Source organism: Heterodontus francisci, unplaced genomic scaffold (assembly GCF_036365525.1).
Source record: "Heterodontus francisci isolate sHetFra1 unplaced genomic scaffold, sHetFra1.hap1 HAP1_SCAFFOLD_300, whole genome shotgun sequence".
Taxonomy (NCBI): Eukaryota; Metazoa; Chordata; class Chondrichthyes; order Heterodontiformes; family Heterodontidae; genus Heterodontus; species Heterodontus francisci.
The window spans coordinates 346,116-366,154 of NW_027140175.1; positions in this window are offsets into that span (position 1 = coordinate 346,116).

The window sequence follows — 20,039 nt, forward strand, 5'->3', positions numbered from 1 at the left end:
ACGACATAGGTAGGAAGAGAGATGGGGATTTAAGGCAGAAATTCAGGGAGCTAGGGTGGAAGCTTAGAGCGAGAACAACCAGAGTTGTTATCTCTGGGTTGTTGCCGGTGCCACGTGCTAGCGAAGAGAGGAATAGGGAGAGAGAGGAGTTGAACACGTGGCTGCAGGGATGGTGTAGGAGGGAGTGTTTTGGTTTCCTGGATAATTGGGGCTCTTTCTGGGGTAGGTGGGACCTCTACAAACAGGATGGTCTTCACCTGAACCAGAGGGGTACCAATATCCTGGGGGGGAGATTTGTTAGTGCTCTTCGGGGGGGTTTAAACTAAATCAGCAGGGGAATGGGAACCTAAATTGTAGTTCCAGTGTACAGGCTGTTGAGAGTAGTGAGGTAGGGGATAAGGTTACAGGGACGCAAGAGGGCACTGGCAAGCAAGAACTTGGTTTAAAGTGTGTCTACTTCAACGCCAGGAGCATCCGGAATAAGGTGGGTGAGCTTGCAGCATGGGTTGGTACCTGGGATCCTGATGTTGTGGCCATTTCGGAGACATGGGTAGAGCAGGGGCAGGAATGGATGTTGCAGGTTCCGGGATTTAGATGTTTCTGAAAGAACAGAGAAGAGGGTAAAAGAGGGGGGGGGGGTGTGGCATTGTTAATCAAGGAAAGTATTACAGCGGCAGAAAGGACGTTTGAGGACTCGTCTACTGAGGTAGTATGGGCCGAGGTTAGAAACAGGAGAGGAGAGGTCACCCTGTTGGGAGTTTTCTATAGACCTCCGAATAGTTCCAGAGATGTAGAGGAAAGGATAGCGAAGATGATTCTCGACAGGAGCGAGAGTAACAGGGTAGTGGTTATGGGGGACTTTAACTTTCCAAATATTGACTGGAAATACTATAGTTCGAGTACTTTAGATGGGTCTGTTTTTGTCCAGTGTGTGCAGGAGGGTTTTCTGACACAGTATGTGGACAGGCCAACCAGGGGCGATGCCACATTGGATTTGGTACTGGGTAATGAACCCGGCCAGGTGTTCGATTTAGATGTAGGTGAGCACTTTGGCGATAGTGATCACAATTCGGTTAGGTTTACCTTAGCGATGGGCAGGGACAGGTATATACCGCAGGGCAAGAATTATAGCTGGGGGAAAGGAAATTATGACGCGATTAGGCAAGATTTAGGATGTGTAGGATGGGGAAGGAAACTGCAGGGGATGGGCACAAACGAAATGTGGAGCTTATTCAAGGAGCAGCTAATGCGTGTCCTTGATAAGTATGTACCTGTCAGGCAGGGAGGAAGTTGTCGAGCGAGGGAGCCGTGGTTTACTCAAGAAGTTGAAGCGCTTGTCAAGAGGAAGAGGGCGGCTTATGTTAGGATGAGACGTGAAGGCTCAGTTAGGGCGCTTGAGAGTTACAAGCTAGCCAGGAAGGATCTAAAGGGAGGGCTAAGAAGAGCAAGGAGAGGACACGAGAAGTCATTGGCGGATAGGATCAAAGAAAACCCTAAGGCTTTCTATAGGTATATCAGGAATAAACGAATGATAAGAGTTAGAACAGGGCCAATCAAGGATAGTAGTGGGAAGTTGTGTGCGGAATCAGAGGAGATAGGGGAAGCGTTAAATGAATATTTTTCGTCAGTATTTACAGTAGAGAAAGAAAATGTTGCCGAGGAGATTACTGAGATACAGCCTACTAGACTAGATGGGATTGAGATTCACAAGGAGGAGGTGTTAGCAATTTTGGAAAGAGTGAAAATAGATAAGTCCCCTGGGCCAGATGGGATTTATCCTAGGATTCTCTGGGAAGCCAGGGAGGAGATTGCAGAGCCTTTGTCCTTGATCGTTAAGTCGTCATTGTCGACAGGAGTAGTGCCGGAGGACTGGAGGATAGCAAATGTTGTCCCCTTGTTCAAGAAGGGGAGTAGAGACAGCCCTGGTAATTATAGACCTGTGAGCCTTACTTCAGTTGTGGGTAAAATGTTGGAAAAGGTTATAAGAGACAGGATTTATAATCATCTTGAAAAGAATAAGTTCATTTGCGATAGTCAGCACGGTTTTGTGAAAGGTAGGTCGTGCCTCACAAACCTTATTGAGTTTTTCGAGAAGGTGACCAAACAGGTGGATGAGGGTAAAGCCGTGGATGTGGTGTATATGGATTTCAGTAAGGCGTTTGATAAGGTTCCCCACGGTAGGCTATTGCAGAAAACACGCAAGTATGGGGTTGAAGGTGATTTAGAGCTTTGGATCAGAAATTGGCTAGCTGAAAGAAGACAGAGGGTGGTGGTTGATGGCAAATGTTCATCCTGGAGTTTAGTTCCTAGTGGTGTACCGCAAGGATCTGTTTTGGGGCCACTGCTGTTTGTCATTTTTATAAATGACCTGGAAGAGGGTGTAGAAGGGTGGGTTAGTAAATTTGCAGATGACACTAAGGTCGGTGGAGTTGTGGATAGTGCCGAAGGGTGTTGTCGGGTACAGAGAGACATAGATAGGCTGCAGAGCTGGGCTGAGAGATGGCAAATGGAGTTTAATGCGGAGAAGTGTGAGGTGATTCACTTTGGAAGGAGTAACAGCAATGCAGAGTACTGGGCTAATGGGAAGATTCTTGGTAGTGTAGATGAGCAGAGAGATCTTGGTATCCAGGTACATAAATCCCTGAAAGTTGCTACCCAGGTCAATAGGGCTATTAAGAAGGCATATGGTGTGTTAGCCTTTATTAGTCGGGCGATCGAGTTTCAGAGCCACGGGGTCATGATGCAGCTGTACAAAACTCTGGTGAGGCCGCACCTGGAGTATTGCGTGCAGTTCTGGTCACCGCATTATAGGAAGGATGTCGAAGCTTTGGAAAGGGTGCAGAGGAGATTTACTAGGATGTTGCCTGGTATGGAAGGAAGGTCTTACGAGGAAAGGCTGAGGGACTTGGGGTTGTTTTTCGTTAGAGAGAAGGAGGAGGAGAGGTGACTTAATAGAGACATACAAGATAATCAAAGGGTTAGATAGGGTGGATTGTGAGAGTCTTTTTCCTCGGATGAGGATGGCAAACACGAGGGGACATAGCTTTAAGTTGAGGGGTGAAAGATATAGGACAGATGTCAGAGGTAGTTTCTTTACGCAGAGAGTAGTAGGGGCGTGGAACGCCCTGCCTGCAACAGTAGTAGACTCGCCAACTTTAAGGGCATTTAAGTGGTCATTGGATAGACATATGGATGTAAATGGAATAGTGTAGGTCAGATGATCGGTGCAACATCGAGGGCCGAAGGGCCTGTACTGCGCTGTAATATTCTAATTCTAATTCTAATTCTAATTCTGTGTTGTGTATTGCTGTACTTCCTCATTTGTGTCCACTTCTTCATGAACATTCTCCCATTCAATAAATTCGGTCAGTGCTTTTTTTTGGTAGCTGTATGTTCATCAGCAAGCACTGTCGTTTTCTTCACAGGGCCTTCTGTTTTAATGTTGTTGGTAAGTCTGTGCACTTCATTTATTTATTTAGCCATGCAGCACTGAATCAGGCCCTTCGGCCCACCGAGTCTGTGCCGACCAACAACCATCCATTTATACTAATCCTACATTCCCCACCACATCCCCACCATTCTCCTAACATCTACTTACACTAGGGGCAATTTACAATGGCCAATTTAACGATCAACCTGCAAGTCTGTCGCTGTGGGAGGAAACCGGAGCACCGAGCGGAAACACACGCAGTCACAGGGAGAACTTGCAAACTTCACACAGGCAGTACCCAGAACTGAACCCAGGTTGCTGGAGCTGTGAGGCTGCAGTGCTAAACACTGCACTGCCCCAGTCAGAACAGACTTCTTACCTATCATGGCTGCAAAAAATTCGCAGATGATTATATTTAGGCCAGAGAAATGTTACTATCTTGTGCATGTCATTTACATCAAATTTCGTCAAAATCCACTCTCTGTGCCGTTGCCTGACAACTGCTTGCATTGTAGTATCTGAAGAAAGTGGCATACAGAGTCGTTTAATCTTTTTAAACCATGGAATTATCAGGTTAGATGTAGGATACTGGTCTCCCTCGAGTTCCCTCTCAGCTTCAGAAAATGGTCGGAGGAAATCAACCAAAAAATGCAATACATTGGGGGGGCGATGATTTCTAGCTTGTAGTTTTCCCCACACTGTTCCAGTTTCTCGTACAGCTCATGATACATGTCCTGAATTGAATTCAGTGTCAGGTAAACAGTACTGTACCTCGTTTACTCCATTGGATTTACAGTTTTAGACAACTGTACAGCAAGACCAGACTGTATAATGTATCCTCAACCGAGGACCTACTCCCACTGTGGTTGACAGGGCCCTCAACCGTTTCCGGCCCATCCCCCGCACCTCTACCCTCACCCCTTCCCCTCCCTCCCAGAACAGTGACAGGGTTCCCCTTGTCCCCACTTTTCACCCCACCAGCCTCCTTATCCAAAGGATCATTCTCCGCCATTTCCGCCATGTACAGCGTGATGCCACTACCAGTCGTATCCTTCCCTCCCTTCCCCTGTCAGCATTCTGAAGGGATCATTCTCTCCGCGACACCCTGGTCCACTCGTCCATTACCCCCCACCTCGTCGCCGTCCCATGGCACCTTCCCCTGCAATCGCAGGAGGTGTAATACCTGCCCATTTACCTCCTCTCTCCTCACTATCCCAGGCCCCAAACACTCCTTTCAGCTGAAGCTGCGATTTACTAGTACTTCTTTCAATGTAGTATACTGTATTCGCTGCTCACAGTGTAGTCTGCTCTACATTGGGGAGACCAAGCACAGACTGGGTGACCGCTTTGCGAAACATCTCCGCTCAGTCTGCAAGCAGGATCCTGAGCTTCTGGTTGCTTGCCATTTCAAACACTCCCCCCTGCTCTCATGCTCACATCTCTGTCCTGGGATTGATGCAGTGTTCCAAAGAACATCAAGGCAAGGTCGAGGAACAGCATCTCATCTACCGATTACTACAGCCTGCCGGACTGAAAATTGAGTTCAATAATTTCAGAGCATGACAGCCCCCCATTTTACTTTCATTTTTAGTTATTTTTTCTTCCTTTTTTTCCATTCTTTTTTACATATTTTACAGTCTTTTTTTTTGCATTTATTTCATTTCATCTTAGTTTGTTCAGTTTGCTTACCCACTGTTTGTTTTCAGGTTTTCACTTGCTGCTGTTCAATATTCAGGGTATTAACACCTAATCTGTACCAATGCTCTGACTTTCAACACACCATTAACATATGTTTGCCTTTGCCCCGTGACCTTTTGGTCAGCTATGTGGCCTGGTCCAATCTAGACCTCCTTTGTTATCTCTTGCCCCACCCCCACCTCACTTGCTTATCACCTGCGACTTTTCTAATATCTATGAGTTGCCATGAAAGGTCACTGACCCGAAACGTTAACTCGGCTTCTCTTTCCACAGATGCTGCCAGACCTGCTGAGTGGTTCCAGCATTTCTTGCTTTTATTTCACCAAGGTATAGTTTGTACAACATCTGGAGCTTTGCAAGCTAATTGCTTTGGATCAGGTGAATGCCGAAGGAGCGTGTTCTGTACATGGTTCTGACAATCAAGACGTCAATACGGTCTAATAGCAAGCACTATGTTAGCGCCTTGATCTGTCACCCGGAATAATATATTTAAATCTGATGGGTCCAATCCAAAAGTATGCACAAGCAGCTTTAAAATGACATGCCTGATGCTTTCACCAGTTCTGGCGTTCTCCAGTGGAAAAATTGCTGTTGTTAAAACTTTGGCATTGATCAACATCCACTGTGATGTGATGACAAGTTATCAACATGCAATCGATTTTACTTTACAAATAACAAAGAACAAAGAACAGTACAGCACAGGAACAGGCCATTATCCATCTATTCCCATCCTATTCATGTATTTGTCAAGATGCCTCTGAAACGTTGCTATCGAACCTGCTTCCACCACCTCCACCGGCAGCAGGTTCCAGGCACTTACCACCCTCTGTGTAAAGAACTTGCCTCGCACATCCCCTCTAAACTTTGCCCCTCTCACCTTAAACCTATGTCCCCTAGTAACTTAATCTTCCACCTTGGGAAAAATCATCTGACTATCCACTCTGTCCATGCCGCTCATAACTTTGTAAACCTCTATCATGTCGCCCCTCCACCGCCGTCGTTCCAGTGAAAACAATCCGAGTTTACACAACCTCCCCTCATAGCTAAAGCCCTCCAAACCAGGCAACATCCTGGTCACCCTCTTCTGTACACTCTCCAAAAACTCCATGTCCTTTTGGTAGTGTGGCGACCAGAATTGCACACAATATTCTAAGTGTGGCTAATTAACATTCTGTACAGCTGCAGCCAATTTTTATACTCTATGCCCCGACAGATGAAGGCAAGCATGCCGTATGCCTTCTTGACTACCTTATCCACCTGCATTGCAACTTTCTGTGGACCTGTCGGCCCAGATCTCTCTGCCTGTCAATATTCCTAATGGTTCTGCAATTTACTGTCTTCTTCCCACCTACTTTAGATCTTCCAAAATGCATTACCTCACATTTGTCTAGATTAAGCTCCACCTGCCATTTCTCGGTCCTAGTCTCCAACCGATCTATATCCTGCTGTATCCTCTGGCAATCCTCATCACTATCCGCAACTCCACCAACCTTTGTTTCATCCGCAATCTTACTAATCAGTCCAGCTACATTTTCCTCCAAATCCTTTATATGTACTACAAAGAGCAAAGGTCCCAGCACTGATCCCTGCAAAACACCACGAGTCACATCGCTCCATTCAGAAAAGTACCCTACTACTGCTACCCTCTGTCTTCTGTGCCTGAGCCAGTTCTGCATCCATCTTGCCAGCTCATCTCTGATCCCGTGTGAAGAAGAAGTGAGAGACTTTGGAGTGCAGGTCCACAGGTCCCTGAAGGTGTCGGGATAGGTAGACAGAGTGGTGAAGAAAGCATATGGAATGCTTTCCTTTATTGGCCGAGATACATCGTACAAAAACAGGGATGTAATACTGGAACTGCATCAAATGTTCGTTAGTCCACAGCTGGAGCCTTGTATACAGTTCTGGTCACAACATTACAGGAAGGACATAATTGCTCTGGAGAGAGCAGAGGACATTTACAAGAATGTTGCCAGGGTCTGAAAGTTGATTGGATAGGCTAGTGTTGATTTCCTTAGATCAGAGAAGGCTGAGGTGTGACTTAATTGAGGTGTACAAAATTACGAGGTGCCGAGATAGAGTAGACAGGAAGGACGTGTTCCCCTAGCAGAGATGTCAATTATCGGGGGCACAGATTTAAGATGAATTGGCAGAAGGATTAGAGGGGGCATGATGAAAATCTTTTTCACCCAGAGGGTGGTGGGCGTCTGGAATTCATTGCCAGGAATGGTAGTGGAGGCAGAAACCCTCAGCTAATTTAAATGGTACCCGATATCCAATCAGCTAGGCTACAGACCAGGTGATGGAAGGTGGGATTAGAGTGGGCAGCTAGTTTTATTTCAGCTGGCACAAACATGACTAGCTGAATGGCTTCTTTCTGTGCCGTACCTTTTCCATGATGTCAACGGTCTGTCAGCCCAGTTACATAACCCATTTGCAAACAAGCACGTATCCAGGGAATTGGAGCAGAATAGTGACCCTTTGGAGAGTCACTGTGTGTACTGTGTGAGACACCAACCAGATTCACTCACTGACAAACCTGTCGCACCCATTCTTGGTCAGAAACTTGCCCCAGTGACAATACGGGAAACAGCCAATTCTAGGTAGTGAGGAGAGATTCCCGCTCTTAGAGGGTTGTGCGAAATTAGAATTCTCTGCCTCAGAATGCGGTGGAGGCTCTATCTCTCCCTCTGTCAATTTCTCCCTCCCTATCTCCCTTTCTCTTTGTCTGTCTCTCCGTCTATCTCTATCTCTCCCCATATCTCTCTTTGACGCTCCCTCTGACTCTCCCTCTGCCTCTCCCTCTGTCTCTTCCTCTGACTCTCCCTCTGACTCTCCCTCTATCTCTCCCTAGATCTCACTGTGTCTCCATCTAACTGTCACTCTGACTAACCCTCTGTCTCACGCTGTGTGTCTGGCACTCTCTTTCCATCTCTTTCCCTCCCTCTGTCCCTGGACAGCATGCTTTGAGCCATTTCTTGGTTAATTTTGCACCTGCAATTCTTGCCCTTGTTTGGAATGTCACTGCAGTTCGAAAATATCAAACACTGATCCAACACTCAACCCAAAAACACTCACACTAAACCCCATCGCCAGACTGGGTGATAATCGGGATGAGGGGGTGATTCTCCTGCTCCATTTAACAAGTTGTTCAGTTTATTACCCAATGTATTCCTGATATTCAGTTCATCAATTAACTATAACTTTATTCCAGCCAGGGAGAGACAGAGCGGGGGGAGAAGGAATGGGGCCGAGTGGCCTCCTTATGCTGATATTTCGTATGTTCGTATGTTTGTTTGCATATTGAAAGCTATTAAATGGTTGTTGTGGAATCGAAATGTCCTGCCAGAGAGAATGACAGAAGCAGTGTCTATGATAAGTTAAAAAGAGGAAGTCTTTTAAAGATTTAAAAGAAAGAGGTGCAAACGGCTATTTTCCATTGTTGCTATTTGAGAAGCTGGGATTGTTCTCCTTACAGCAAAGAAAGTTAAGAGGGGGATTGACCAGAATGGTCCCAGGGCTGAGGGAGTTCAGTTAACGTGGATAGACTGGAAAAGCTGTGATTGTTCTCCTTGCAGCAGGAAAGGTGAAGAGGGAGATTGACCAGAATGGTCCCAGGGATGAGGGACCTCAGTTCATGTGGAGTGACTGGGAAGGGGGGAATTGGTCTCGTTCGAGCAGAGAATGTTAAAAGGGAAATTGACCAGTATGGTCCCCGTGATGAGGAACTTCAGTTAATGTGGAGAGACTGGAGAAGCTGGGATTGTTCTCCTTAGAGCAGGGAAGGTTGCATTTGAACATGCCACACTGTATGTTCTCACGAATTCTATACTAAGATCCACAGACGAGGTTACGTGGATTATATCGAGGTAAATAAAGCGAAATGCTTTTACAAGGTAAAGTTAAATTACATCTTGGAGGATGGGATTTAGTGGTTGTGACGTGGGCAATAGGGTAACCATTTTAACGTGTGAACAATAAACTTAAATCTGGTTTTAGGAAAAAAAAGCCAAGGAATTGAACGTTTCCAGATTTGAGTTGCTACCTGATGCAATATTGAATTAGTACAGCAAACTCCGATGATAAAAAGCACTCACATGGGGAATATTAACCTAAGGAGACTGGCAGTAAATAGGGGGGAATGGGACTAGCACAATGTTTCTTCTTGAAGCTCATTTGTCGTTAATCTGACTGGCAAGGCCTGGGGTTTGCTCACTTCATCTTCAGTTGCATTAGGTCTGCACACTGCAGTGCTGGTTCCTTGCTGAGAGTGAAGAAGGAAATGCCCTTAAGTCTAGCGAAGCATTGAATTGTTAAGGCAATTCGCCCATTGTATGTTAGAGACTAGTCGTAATGCCTAGATGAAACTGTTTAGGGAGGAAGGAACCTCCTTATACAGTTCTGTTCGTGCAGCACTATTCTTATCTATTTGCTACCACCCTCTGACTGCATGTCTGCCCTGCTGCCTATGTTGCTTAGATCATAAGAACATAAGAAATAAGAGCATTAGCCCAGTCTAATCCCACCTTCCAGCATTCGGTTTGTAACCTGCAGGTTACTGTTCTTGAGCTGCATATGCAGACTCCTTTTAAATGATTTGAGCGGTTCTTCCTCTACGGTTCTCGACACTTCCGGTAATGGAAAGCGTTTCTATACATCTCCTCACTCCAGAGCCTTCATGGTTTTGCATATCTGTAGCAAATTAGCTCTCAACCTTCTCTTCCCGAAGGAGACAACGCCAGATTCTCTATGTACCTGCACCCTCTCTAAAGCCTTCACATCGTCCCTATTGTGCAGTGCCCAGAATTGGACATAATACTCCATTTGAGGCTGAACCCGTGTTTTATACATGTTCATCGTAAGTACCTAATTGCTTCAATCATGCATCAATTGTTTCATTGGATATTGACTTAGTACCTGGGACCAGGGAAATGTTTCATTAATTACAGATAGTGGCTATGATTACAAGATCAAAACTGCACATGAGTGGAGAGAACATCCTACATTCTCCAGAGACACTGACTGACTAGTCGCATGTATTTATCATCTGACTGTTCTCAGCTGGCCCATGAAGTGCCTCTGTTCAGTTTGGGACTGAAACTCTGCCATTGAATGTCTCCTGCTCAATGGAGAATGTCCTAAATCATCGGCCCCTCAACAGACTACTGAATTGGCCTCTTATTTCACACCAAGAGCCATTTCAGAGCACTGGCCAGGGGGACTGAAGCAGCACCTGATGGGGCTTGGAAGGAGGCTTGAGAGGAGCTGAATAGGGAGGGAAAAAAATCCAGCAAGACCTGGGAGGGAATCGACATTTAAATCAGCAACATGAATCAACAGAGAGGAAAAATGATTTCAGCAAATCAATGTGTTTCACTGTATCTGTTTAATTCTGTCTCTGATCCAATCTGATGGTGGTAAGTGATAATTATCAATAGGAATGGAAATAGATCACAGATCAGGGTAATTGCTGTGTGTTGGAATGCCCTGAGGACAAGGGCACAGTCTCATCGACAGACCACTGACTTTCCCCGTGCATCTTCACCCTGCGAGTCACTATTTCAGTGGAAATCGCTGCTGCACTGAGTCGTTGGGAATTGCACTTATTGCTGATTGCACAGAGGATGTTAGTGAATGGTGGCAAAAGTTGAATCCTATTGGGTAATTAAAGGCAATGCACGGTGACATCAATTCCCAGTTACCCAATCAGAATAAATATAGAAATTGGTGGGAATTGTTCTTCAACTCTGGCAGCAACTGTAGAAAGAGATAAACCCAGTGACCAGATCAGGAGCATAACCCTCCCCAGCATTTTCTGGGAGCTCCAAGTTATCGGTGTTGCTATGGGTACCCGCAAGGGTCCTCACTATGCCTTCCTTGCTATTGGATGTGTGGAACATTCCGTGCTGAGTCCGGCTCAGTCCCCTTTTCTCACCCCTTCTTCAGCTACATTGATGACTGTCCCGGTGCCTCTCCCTGCTCTCGTCCTGAGCTGGAAAATTTCAGTCAATTTGTCTCCTATTTCCACCCTTCTCTCACACTCACATGGTCCAAGTCGGACCCTTCCCTTCCTCGAATTCTCTCTCTCCGTTTCTGGGGAAATCCTATCAACCAGTGTTCGTTGTAAGCCAATGGCCAATCACAGCTACTGGGACTACACTTCATCACCTCCACTTCCTGCAAGGACTCCATTCCATTCTCCCACTTTCTCCATCTCCATCGCATTTGCTCTGATGATCCAGCCTTCCATACTAGCCCTTCTGATAAATCTTCCTTTCTCATAACCGAGGATTACCCCACACTGTGCTAGGCAGCATCCTCCTCTGTGTCTGAATTATTTCACACACTTCTGCACTCACCCCTTCCCCTCCCTCCCAGAATAGCAATAGGACTCCCATTTTCATTACCTTGCCCGCCCCCCCCCCCCCGCCGCCATATTCAACAGATCATCGTCTGCCTTCCCGCCACCTTCGGCGTGATGCCACCGCCAATCACATCATCCCCTCAACTCATATTGCAGCATTCTGTTGCGTGCTTGCTCAGGTATCTCATTGCAGTCACTACCACCTCTCACCATCTCCATCTGCTGTTGTCCCTGTCTCACTGCAGTTACTGTCCCCTTTCACCTGCTCTATCTGCTGGTGTCCCTTTCCCACTGTGGTTACGTACCCTCTCAACATCTCCATCTGCCAGTGTCTCTGTCTCACTGCAGTTACTGCTCCTCTCACCATGTCCATGTGCTGGTGTCCCTGTCCGACTGCAGTTACTGACAGTTCCACCATTTCCATCTGCAGCTCTCCCTGTCTCACTGCAGTTACAGTCCCTCTCACCATCTACATCTGCTTGTGTCCCTGTCTCACTGCAGTTACTGTCCCCCTCTCTCCATTGCCATCTGCTTATGTCCCTGTCTGACTGCAGTTATTGTCCCCACTCTCACCATCTCCATCTGCTGGTGTCCCTGCCTTACTGCAGTTACTCCCCTCGCACTGTCTCCATCTGCTGGTCTCCCTGTCTCACTACAGTTGCAGTCCCCCTCTCACCACCTCCATCTGCTGGTGTCCCTGTCTGACTGCAGTTAATGCCCCTCTCACCAATTCACAATCACTGTGATTTACAGCTTTACCCATTTTGCTGTGGGTCCAGGATGGGTTTAGTTGAAGTCCATCTGAGCGTTGCTATTTCGCCCTTTTTGAGAAACAATTCATCAATATTCTGCAGAGCAAGTCTTACCTCAATTGGTCTGATTATCAACAAAATATAATTTCAGAATCAGGTTTACAATCATTTCAGTGCTCAATGCAGTGAATATAAATTGCACTTTCCGTCCTGAGGGAGTGTAGGGAATGGAATATGAAATTGCATTTTGTTTAATTGTTTAGGATCCATCAGCTTTTTCTATGATATCACAAATTTAACAATGAGATTGAGAGGGTACTTCACTGCCTTCTTCAGCTCCTGTCTGAATTTAGTCTGGGTTACAGTGTAAATACATGTGTTGGTGCAGGAACTGAGAAGCTGCAGCATCTTTGCTGTTTGTTCTGTGATAAAGAGAGGGTCAGTGTAGGAGGAATAATGCTGAATATCTGTAATTTGCCGATAGATGATAAATACAAACACTGTCATCCATAACAGTATAAAACTGCCGGATATACCGAAGAGTAAAATAATTGATTTTCTGCGATTCTCCATCTCTGGGTCCTCATGATTCTCTCCATTGCAGTGGCCCCGGATCCCCTGCAGACTTTACTGGAGACTAAAATTCGTCTGACAGTCAGAACATTGAGCAGCAAAATCAGAAACACCGGGACAGAAGGAGTTAAAATGTAATGAAACAATTCAAATGCCCCCCATGTGGGAGAGGTAAAGAAGCTCGGTTTCGTGGAACAACCCATGGGAACATTATCAGTAATGTAATGTTGTTCGTGTGTAAAGTACCAGGGGACAGACTCCAAACAGCCCAGCACACCCACTGTTCCTATCACCGCAGCCGCCGTATTTTTGGTGCAATATTTCGTTTTCAGCTTCTCATGACAAATGGCCACAAATCGATCAAAGGTGAAAGCGACTGTGAGCCAGACAGAAACAACTGTGGCCGTATTAATCAGAACGAAAATGAGAGAACACACAGGAGTAATTCTCAGGAATGAAGCTGCGAAATAAATTGCAACTATCCAAATCAATATGGGACCAGTGATAACCACCAGGAGATCAACCACTGCCATTCCCACCAGGTAGACTGTGATACATTCGGAGAGACCGCACTTTCCTCGGGACAAGATCACAATCGCCACCAAGTTAACTGGAAGAGAGAGAAAAGGCAGCAGAGAAATCACTGATCAGACCTGGAGACAAAGCAGCAGATGACAGGATCTGGGTTGAAGTTTCCAGTTTTGTTGTTGCATCGAACAGTGAAAACGGATTCATTGACCTGGGCAGTGCTTTGCCACAGTGAAATGTTTGAAAACATAATTATGAATAATGTATTGGGAAATTGATACATAAAGTGAAGAAAGTCAGTACCGGATCTACTGGAAGTACTGAGTGAGGATGCAGTACCAGTGGGGACATGAGAAGGGGTTTTACAGAGATGGAATCCAATGGGTTAATTGGGAATTAGTCTCCAGAATGTTGGGTGTGAAGGGTTGGAAAGAGCTGGATATGTAGCTGTTCTTTTGCTCTGGGTTTAGGGAACCGACAGGGACTGTTACCAATTGGGAAAAGGCTGAAAACTGCAGCGCTGAGTTTGAGTTCTCGTATCGGCCATGATCTAGAATGGCGCAGCAGGCTTGAAAGGGTGAATGGTTTCCTCCTACTCCAATGGTCCTGTATTTCTAACAGGTTGGATGAGGCAGCTGGAGGTGCAGCCAGTGAATGAGATGGAAGGGAGAGAAGGAGAGGGGCCTGTTGTAGCTGGAGGGGAGACAGGAGCAAATGGTTTGGGAAAGTGGATAAACTGAAGCAATCGAGGATGAGACAGAGGATTCAATACAGTGAAAGGAGAGGCTCAGATTCACAGGGAGAGACTGCAGCAGATTGTTACAGGAAATCTAATCGAAAGATCCCAGTAACACAAGTCAATTAATACATTCAAACAATAATCCCTGCGGTTTTTGGTGTTGGAGAACAGTTCATTGTTTATTCGATATAGCCAATATATTTAGTTGTTTTTTCTCCCTGCTCCTTTTCTCCTTCCCTTTCTCTGTAAACTCTTACTTAATGCGACTTTTCATATATGGTTCATTCCTAACATTCTGCACTTGCAGAATGTATTTTTCACCTGCCCCATGTTTAATAATTATATTCTCAGAGTCAGTTTGTTCAATGGTGAAACGTTTGTGAATAATTTCATGTATCTACAGAACGCCCAAGTCTCCACCTGTTCACCTACACTCTTCGCTTCATCCACAATGCATGTAATAAACAGGATCGAAAGCTTCTTGCAGACAAATCTCACAATCACAATCACTGAAATTCCTTCTCCTGGAATTATAAAGTGAACAGTTAGAATGTGGGATATATTAATTTATAAAGCACCAACATCAGCGCTGCAGCTGATAATCTACAGATAAATGGGAGACTCTTGATTCCAACTGATCGGGTGTAAACCAATAAAACATCACGTCAATACTTTCTATTTTGCAATGTAGCCCAGTGACAGTGAAGGCTCCACAGTGAAACAGAGATGGAGATGTCAGCAGCAAACTCAATTCAGTTGTCATATCTCTGAAGCAGCATCAGACACAGACAGAATGAAATAATATTTGACAACAGTGATAAACAATAAATACATTGAAATCCCAGTTAAACTGAGCCATGTAATTGCGGTGGGAGGACATTGTACTGTCCCCTTGTAACACCGAGGCCGTGAGATATCTTATTATCCATCACTGAAAAAACATTTCCTAAAAATATTCCAGGACCGGTTAGATCCACATCATGAAACTGTTGAAAGCTACTGATGGTCTGACTCTTAATCCTCATCGAGATGCCGGGTTTGAATACATTCAATACACAGCACAATGCAGTAAAATTTCCTCGGTTACTTACATCAATGCCATTCAAGATATAATACAGCTCCTGCAAGACCGAAAGAGCAGACAATGAGGAGATTGCAACTGCATGTTGCTGATAAAGAACAGGCGGCTGTGTAACACACACAGTGCGAAATAATACCAAGTACAGCAGCACCGTTAACACCGATTTGCACCATTAATAGCTGAGATACTGGCTTACCATTAACTCCAAGTACAGGACAGTAAATGCATAAGATTTGAATGATTACTGGATATCCCATTTCTGTGAGAAGCAAAGACTTCTGATGGCCTGGAATCCACAGCTGCAGCAGGTACTCAGAGCTGATCCATTCCAACGGGTCCTGATTTATTCAGGGGACAAGTCTCCACTGACACGGTTATACCGCTGATCATTGACATTAGTTGCACTCACCTGAACAAACGCATTACATCAGCAGCTTTGACTCTAATGTAAATAATGTGGTGGATCAAATACAATCATTTCAATGTCAATTACTTTTTCATAGGAAGACCTCTCTCGGCAATAAACTTGAAATCTGTATCATACTGGACGGATGCTCCAATTATGAGTGGCATCTTTTACATTTTCCATTTCATTGCATTGGCCTTGTTCACTCCTGGCCTTTCTATTGTAAATATAGCTGATCTGTCTGCAGTGGGCACTGAATCCAGGGTCAAAATCAATCCCGTTTCACTCTGTTGCTGCCTTTTCGAGTTTAAATGCGAACTTTGAGGATCTGATATGGGATCATGTTCAGGGTACAGCCTAGAAACTGCTGTGGGTGATATTAGGGGACCAACACGCTCCACCTCCATTGGGGAGGCACTCGCAGAGTGATAATATCACTGGTCAAGAAATCCACGGGCCCAACCAAATGGCCTGGTGACATGAATTCAAATTACACCATGACGGCTGTGTAAATTAGAGGGAGCTCCCCATCTTTGTATAAAGTGGAGGGGGTCCCTCTGTATATATAAAGTGGAGGGAACATCCTCTCTATGTATAATGTGAATGGAGCTAAAGGACAGAGGAGGGAGAGAAATGAACACAAATGGAGAAACGGAGAGAGGATGAAGTAAAAGACAGTAACCTGGGAGCAGAGCGGGATGGCGAATGGCAATCTGCAAGGAAGCTGTTGTGGAGTGGCGGCAGGCTCTCTCTTACTCCCACTGTGTCTTTGTAATGTGACTGGTTGGATAAGTAACAGCTGTTACTGCATTTAAATTGCTTAAAAATTGAGAACTTTAAAAAAACCTCAAGTGATAAGGTGAGTAGTATTACTTAAATTAGAGTAATTTATTAAGGACTTTAGATTGTAGTGGTTAGTGTTTGAGTAGAACAAGACCCCGAGTGTTATTAGTATATTTTAAAGGGAGTAATTAAATGTATTTAAAGGTAAATCATGGTAGGAGAGCTCAGCCCCGTGGTGTGCTCCTCCTGCACGACGTGGGAAATCAGGGATGCTTCCAGTGTCCCTGACAACCATGTGTGCAGGAAGTGTATCCATTCGCAGCTACTGGCTACCCACAATACGGAGCTAGAGCTGCGGGTGGATACACTGTGGAGCATCAGTGATGCTGAGGACATCGTGGATAGCACGTTTAGAGAGGTGATCACACAGGTAATGGCAGCACAGGCAGAAAATATATGGGTGACCACCAGGCAGAGTAGTAGGCACAGGCAGGAAGTACAGGAGTCCCCTGTGGCCATCCCCCTCTCAAACAGATATATTGCTTTGGACACTGTTAGGGGGTGGGGGGTGGTGGGAAATGACCTCCCAGCAACAGCCAGGTCCGTGGCACCAAGGCTGACTCTGCTGCAGTGCAGTGGGGGGGGGGGGGGGGTGGAGGGAGGTGTGGAAGAGCTGTAGTGATAGAGGTTTATGTCATAAGGGGTACAGATAGGCGTTTCTGTGGCCACAAGCGTGATTCCAAGATGGTATGTTGCCTCCCTGGTGCTCAGGCTAAGGATGTCACGGAGCGGCTGCAGGAGATTTTGAAGGGTGAGGTTGAGCTACCAGAGGTCGTGGTACACATTGGTAGCAATGACATCTGTAGAAAACGGGATGAGGTCCAGCAACACGAATTTAGGGTGCTAGGTGGCAGTGTAAAAAGCATGACTTCTAAGGTTGTAATCTCTGGATTACTCGCGGTGCCACGTGCTAGTGAATTTTTAAATAGGAGGACAGAGCAGATGAATGAGAAGCTGAGGAGATGGTGCAGGAGGGACGGCTTTAGTTTCCTGGATCACTGGGTCTGTTTCTGACAAGTGTGGGACCTGTACAGGTTGGACGGGTTGCACCTGAACTTGAATGGGACAAGCATCCTTTCTGGGAGATTTGCTAGTTCTGTAGGGGGGAGGGGGTGGTGGGGGTGGGTTAAACTAATTTGGCAGGGGAATGGGATACAGATTCATGGTACAGTAGGGAGTAATATAGAGCAGAAAGTGAGTCTGCCTGGAAGGCAGAGCAAATCTAGACCTGGTGAGGCACAAGGGAAAGTTGAAAGGTTGGATTGCATCTGTTTCAATGCAAAGTGTCTTACTCGTTAGGCATATGAATTGAGGACGTTGATTAGCACATGGGAGTATGATATTTTTGCTGTCACAGAGACATGGTTGAGGGAGGGACAGGACTGGCAGCTCATTATGCCAGAGCATAGAATCTTCAGACGCGACAGGGCAGGGGATAAAAGAGGAGGTGGCATTGCACTGCTGATCAAGGAGTCAATTACTGCAATAAGAAGGAATGACATCTTAGAAGGTTCCTCAAATGAGGCCATTTGAGTAGAACTTTACAAAAAGGGGCAATCAATTGGCTGGGTGTGTACGACAGGCCTCCAAACAGTCAGGAAGAGATAGAGGAGCAGATATGTGGGCAAATCTCTGAGAGGTGTGAAAATAATAGGCTAATAATAGTAGGGGATTTCAACTTCTCCAATATTAACTGGGATAGTCTTCGTGCAAAAGGGTTATAATGCAAACAGGAGAGCTTTTTGAGCCAGTATGTAGAAAATCCTACAAAGGAAGGGACAGTACTGGACCTAATCCTAGGGAATGAAGCCGGTCAAGTGGTAGAAGTGTCAGTGGGGGAGCATTTCGGGGATTGCGACCATAACTCTGTAAGATGTAAAGTAGTTATGGAAAAAGACACAGTTGGACCAGAAATAAAGGTATTGAATTGGGGTAAGGTCGATTTCAATATGATAAAAAAGGATTTGGCCAAAGTGGCCTGGGAGCAACTACTTGTAGGAAAGTTTACATCACATCAGTGGGAGTCATTTAAAGAGGAATTAGTGATAGTCCAGAGCCAACATGTACCCGTTAAGGTGAAGGGTACCAGGGAACCCTGGATGTCAAGGGATATAGAGCATTGATTTGGAAAAAAGGAGGTTTGAGGAAGATCCCAAGTGCTGAAAACCGTGGAGGCACAAGAGGAGTGTAGAAAGTGTCGGGTGGCACTTAAAAAAGTAAATCGGAGAGCGAAGAGGGGGCATGAAAAAACACTGGTGGGCAAGATAAAGGAAAATCCCAAGGCGTTTTATAAGTATATCAAGGGTACGAGGAGAAGAGTAGGGCCCATTAGGGACCAACGTGGCAATCTTTGTGTGGGGCCGGAGGACATAGGTGAGGTTTTAAATTATTACTTTTCATTGGTGTTCACTATGGAGAAGGACGATGTAGATGTAGAGACCATGTAGGGGGATTGTGATATACTTGAACATATTAGCATTGAAAGGGAGGAAATATTAGCTGTTTTAGGAGGCTTAAAGGTGGAGAAATCCTCAGGCCCACATGAGATGTTTCCCAGGCTGTTATGTGAGGCAGGGGAGGAGATAGCAGGGGCTTTGACACAAATTTTCAAATCCTCTCTGGCCACAGGAGAGGTACCAGAGGACTGGAAGACAGCGAATGTGGTACAATTGTTCATGAAGCGTAGTAGGGATAAATCAGGTAATTACAGGCCGGTGAGTCTAACATCAGTAGTTGGCAATACATTGTATGATCAGTAAGTTCGCAAATGACACGACAATTGGTGGTGTTGCAAATAGTGAGGAGGAAATCCTTAGGTTACAGGGAGAAATAGATGGGCTGGTAAAATGGGCGGAGCAGTGGCAAATGCAATTTAATCCCGGAAAGTTTGAGGTGAAACATTTTGAGAGGACTGACAAGGCAAGGGAATACACAATGGATGGAAGGACCCTAGGAAGTACAGAAGGTCAGAGGGACCCCGGTGTACTTGTCCATAGATCACTGATGGCAGCAGCACAGGTATATAAGGTGCTTAGGAAGGCATATGGGATACTTGCCTTTATTAGCCGAGGCATAGAATATAACAGCAGGGAGGTTATAATGGAGCTGTATAAAACACTAGTTAGGCCGCAGCTGGAGAACATTGTCCAGTTCTGGCCACCACACTATAGGAAGGATGTGATTGCATTGGAGCGAGTGCAGAGGAGATTTACCAGGATGTTGCCTGGACTGGAGCATTTCAACTATGAAGAGGCTCGGGTTGTTTTTCTTGGAGCAGAGAAGGCTGAGGGGTGACATGATTGAGGTATACAAGATTATGAGGGGCATTGATAGGTTACATAGAAGAAAACATTTTCCCTTAGCGGAAGGATCAAGAGCCAGGGGGCAGAGATTTAGGGTAAGAGGCAGGAGGTTTAGAGGAGATTTGAGGAAACATTTGTTTTCACCCAGAGGATGGAACCTGGTACGCACTACCTGAAGAGATGGTGAGGCAGGAACCCTCACAACATTTAAGAAGTATTTTGATGAGCACTTGAAATGCCATAGCATACAGGGCTACGGGCCAAGTGCAGCAATCTGGGATTAGAATAGTTGGGTGCTACACGGCCGGCACAGATACGATGGGCCG